Source organism: Pseudophryne corroboree, chromosome 5, assembly GCF_028390025.1.
Source record: "Pseudophryne corroboree isolate aPseCor3 chromosome 5, aPseCor3.hap2, whole genome shotgun sequence".
Taxonomy (NCBI): domain Eukaryota; kingdom Metazoa; phylum Chordata; class Amphibia; order Anura; family Myobatrachidae; genus Pseudophryne; species Pseudophryne corroboree.
In genome coordinates, this window is record NC_086448.1 from 348,752,700 (window position 1) to 348,757,502 (window position 4,803).

At 43.9% G+C, this 4,803-nt stretch overlaps 1 pseudogene; it reads right to left on the minus strand.

Annotated features, from left to right (window-relative positions):
- Nucleotides 1-2,352: 2,352 nt before the first annotated feature.
- LOC134930002 (5S ribosomal RNA) lies at nucleotides 2,353-2,471 on the minus strand (annotated as a pseudogene).
- Nucleotides 2,472-4,803: the final 2,332 nt, after the last annotated feature.

Below are 4,803 nucleotides of genomic sequence, written 5' to 3' on the forward strand. Positions count from 1 at the left end.
TTTTGTGATCCAGCCAAAACTATTCTACCTTGGAAATTCAATATGAGGGAATTCGAAGTAATTGTTTGCTACAAGCACCAGGTGCTGAATTTCTGTAACAGGGACTTTCTTTAGCTGCCAGACAATCACACACGGCAACATGGGTAATCATTTCTGATTGGCTAACAGGCTAAATTGACCTTCAGTCACTCAAGGTCACAGTGACAGCCAGGTAGGTGCAGTGAGAAACTGTATTAGCTTTGTGAGTTTTAAATTATAATTTGGACTATGAAGGAAACATAAGAAATAGACTAAGTCACTTGATTACAATAATTTTATCAATAAATTCATCCCTTCCAGAGACTACCAGGCCTAAGGGCTCCATTTTAGAGCAAAACATAACCTCTTTAGCACCTGGTATAGGGGTTATGTCCTGTATTTAGCAGTAACAGTAAGCTTTGCTTTGTCACTGTACCTCTTACAATGGCATTAGTGTTATGGTCAGGGGCGCCGACAGCTATGCCAGACCTTGGTAATAGGAGGGGATGTGGCCAATGGGGGAGGCATACCTCCCAACATGACCCTCTCCAGGAGGGACAAAATGCTCTAGTTCTGAACTTCCCTCTTAATGTATGATTGCCATCACCTGTGCTGAAACGCCTTTCTTATGCATTAACCTGTTCAAAACAGGTTCTGGCAATCATAAATTAAGAGGAAAGTCCAGAAACAGAGCATTGTGTCCCTCCTGGAGAGGGCTATGTTGGGAGGTGTGGCCATACCCCTTGCTTATAAAGTAAAAAAAATAAAAAATACTATTATGTGCAGCCTGCGAGAGAGGGGGGGGGGGGGGAGATATGTGCCTATGTACAATTTGGTAGGCGGGGGGATATGGCAGGTGCAATTGCCTCCCCACCACACATAGGAGAGAGGCTGACTGCTTCCTCTCTCCATAACCCAACACACAGCAACATGTGCTGCACTGGGGGAGAGAGGCTGCTGAAGCAGTCAGCCTCTCTTCCTTGCTACCCATTGGTCCCGCTGAAAAGGAGGTAGCGGGACCTCCAACAGACTGGGGCCTGGGTAAAGTGTACACCCACTCTAGGCGCCACTGATTATGGTCCCCAGACCCGGCAAAAGCTTTTCTGGCTACAGCAAAGACTGACAGGCTGTGCTGAGACTCCGGTGTGTGAAAGCAAAATGCACATGCACAGAGCACAGGCGGCACATGCTCATTAATGAACAACCCTTTGCTGGCGGGGGCACTCTGCAGAGGACACCACTGATGAAGATGACTCCGCTGTTTAGATAAGTGATGTTAAATACTGGTGACATATTCAGATACTAAACATAATATGCCACCAGTAATAAATGTAATAAGTTTATTACCAGCCCTTCCTGTAGCCACAATACGTCAATACATGTACTCACTGCTGAATGATGGCCACCTGGAGTGACTGCAAGTCTCATTAAGTGCTCACTCAATCACAAGTATGTTCCCATGCCGCCCACTTGTGAGGCTAAACGAAGTCAGGTCATAATCATTCAGTGGTAATTCAGGTCATAGACTGGTAAGTGCTTGCAGGAAACAGGTGGGCCAGCTGCTATGTGTCTTTTGTCACCTATTACAGTGTTTAAACAACTCAGTCCTCAGGACCCTGAACAATTCATGTTTTCCAGATCTCCTAACTCAGAGATTTTCAACCTTTTACAACTTGAGGCACACTGAACAAGATTTAAATATTGCCAAGGCACACTGAAATATAATGGTGATGCATGGTGCAGTTGCGTGTCCTAGGGTGTCATGTCGCAGCTTCTTTATAGGTAATGCCTGAGCCACATCTGAGAAAGATTGGTAAATCTGCACAGAATACAATGTTAGTAATGTTTATATTACTTTAGTAATTTGTTAAACCAACATAATGCTTACTACATAAACAAATAAATTCCGCAATGGGTTGGTGGTGCTCCCGGAAAATAGTTCAGAAAACTATATGGGAAATGTGGTCTTAAGAAAAGAGCAAAAGACAAAGAGCTGCTATATGCCTTTTCCAGGGCACACTTAGAAAAAATATGTGATAAATTATGAAATTATGAGTAAATTAATACTTAACTTTTATTGAGATATACTTGATAAAAGGGAGGAGGCGAATATAAATAATTTGTTACAAATTTGGGGCGATAAAGATTGGGAAGGCGAAAATATGTTTACTCCCTTTGTTGTCCAAACTTACTTTGTTTCTAAATTGAAAAAGTATTTGTGGGAGTAAATTTGCTCCATTGGGTTCAGCTATCCCATGTCAGAATATTTAAATTAAATAAAATGCCTGGGGCTGCACAGAGAACTGGAAAGACTCAAATGGTGTGAGAATAAAATACCTACAGTACCTAGTATTCCCTGGTGGTCTCCCAACCGGGTACTGACCAGGCCCTGCAGTGTATGGCTTCCAAGATCAGACGAGATTGGGCATACTCAGTGCGGTTTGACCGTAGGTGAGTAAATCTCCAGCTTGTGCAATCAATTCCAGTGTGTGGTTACTTCAGGCAAATTTCATGGCTAAGATAGTATGACAGGGACTACCCCCCTAGATGAAATATGAATGATACTGTGCAGTGGAAAAGCACACCGTATTCTAATGGGTGTCTGTTGCCCCCATATGAGAATCCTGGTGATAATCCTGTGACTAACAATAATAACTCCTAAAGGTTTATAACTCTGCTGAATGTTCCTATGGTTAGATATCACATCATATTGCTACTATACATTCAAATTGGCACAGGGAAAAAAGACGTTTCTCAAAAATGACAAATGATGTTTGTTGCGCTAAGTATCAAGATATGATAAGAATGAAAATTATTTTGGAAAAAAAGGGGGTAGAGCAGACACCCTTGAAATAGGCACCTCTGATATTTACCTCTGATATTTACAGCTCAATGCCGATAATTGGTCTATATAAGGGGTGAATGTTACCCCCCACTGTGTCTCTGAATTGTTAGGGCACGGTGGAAGAATCGTTATGCTGTGCCTATATAGGAGCCCCCCCTGGTGGAAATTAGAAATACAATTATAATACAATTATAATAGTGTGCCTCACTGGATGTGAGGTTCAAACCTTAATGCCTGCATGCATTGGTGGGCAGTGTGAGGTCTGAAGTGTCCCGCAATTGTGGGTAGAAGTTTCCAGCCAGGGAGAGTTCGAGCTGTGGAGCCGATGTCCGCGGTCCGTGCGACCGGAAGTTCGGACGCCGGGACCGGAAGTTGACGTACGTTTCGCTCTGGGAGCTTGATCACCTGATCGCCTGCTCCCAGAGCTCTCTGCCGCCTTATTTGAGCTGAAAGCCAGCCTACCAGACACTGAGGTGTGTGTGGAGGTGTGTTTAGAGGCGGGCCAGCTGGGACTGACGTAAACAATGTGGTCTGTCTCCTGCTTTGTTTATACAGGCACATGCCGAGGATGTTTCTGCAGGGAGACTAACTAAACTTAGAAATACTGGTGTAAATACTTGTAAACTTCAATTTAAAAATTGTAAGACCAGTTTGGAGACTTATACATTGAGTGAGAATATAAATAATTATTCATAATGAGGGACTGCTGATGTAATATTAAACTCCATCTAGACATGGATCTATGAGAGGGGGGAGATTTGTGAATAACTGAAACACCTGTTTTGTTAAAACAGATGTTTTTTTTTACAGATAATTTAATGTCTTAGTTATTGCTTATATTAAATGGTCTCTATGTTTACCAGACCAGTAAATGATATTGATGAGTGGGTGTAAGGGTGTGGATTGGTGTGTGAGGAGATGCATGTGTGAGTGCATAGGGAATCCTGGAGGGATGAGGGCTATGATATTGGGAGTAGTCACAAATGTGGTGACTGGAAGTGCTAATGATTGTGGTTAGATGTGGGGGCAGGAATGTGACAGTGGGAATGAGGGGGGGGGACAAGGGGGGGGAAGTGGGAAAAAGGGGAAAAAGGAAAATAGAAGAACAAAGGGAAGGGGGTGTAGGATGGGGGTGGGGGGGGGGGGGGTTTGGGGGAGGTTGGTGGGGTTAGGAGGGGGAGGGTGAAAAATTGGTGAGAGGGGGGGGAGATGGGGGATGGGGGGGGGGAAACATGAGTGCACGATATCAGTGAATGAAAAAGATGTGAGGGGAAAGGATGAGGGGTGAAAAAAGTGAGTGTGTGTGTGTAGGTGTAATTAAGAAGCGGGGAAGGGAGGGGAGGATAGTTAGTGGTGTATGTGTGAGTAGAGAAAGGACTGGGAAGGAGGGGGGGAGTGGGGTAACAAAAAAAGGGGAGGGGGAAGAGTGTGGTGTGGAAAGTGGTGAGTGTGTGAATGTGACCAACCTTGAGATTGAGCGCGCTGGTATGGGTGGGAACAGGAAAGGGGCTATGGTGAAATTGTGATGAGGAAATTGGGTGTATGTGGGGAAGTATTGGGGAATGGAGGGGTATACTAATGGTGAGGTACACTCTGTGCTAACGGTGAAAAAAACACTTAAATTCTGGATAGGTGTTCAAAATGTTGCAATATAGGTGAAAAGGACCCCCCTATAACCTGTCGCTATCTTATTGTGTGGGGTTGGTGCAGGTAATGGTGGGTGATTGTTATTTGAAAGATCTAATTGAGAATTGGAATATTCTGCTGGAGCGTTAATCTTGCAAGAAAACACCGTAGTTGAGATATTCATTGAGACCTTTAGGGGCCACTGTATTAAGTTTAAAGGTCCATTCACTTTCTTTTCTAAGAAGCATGCGTGTGATGTCACCTCCTCTTATTCCTGGTCTGACCTGTTCTAGGCCATGTATTCTGAGATCCTG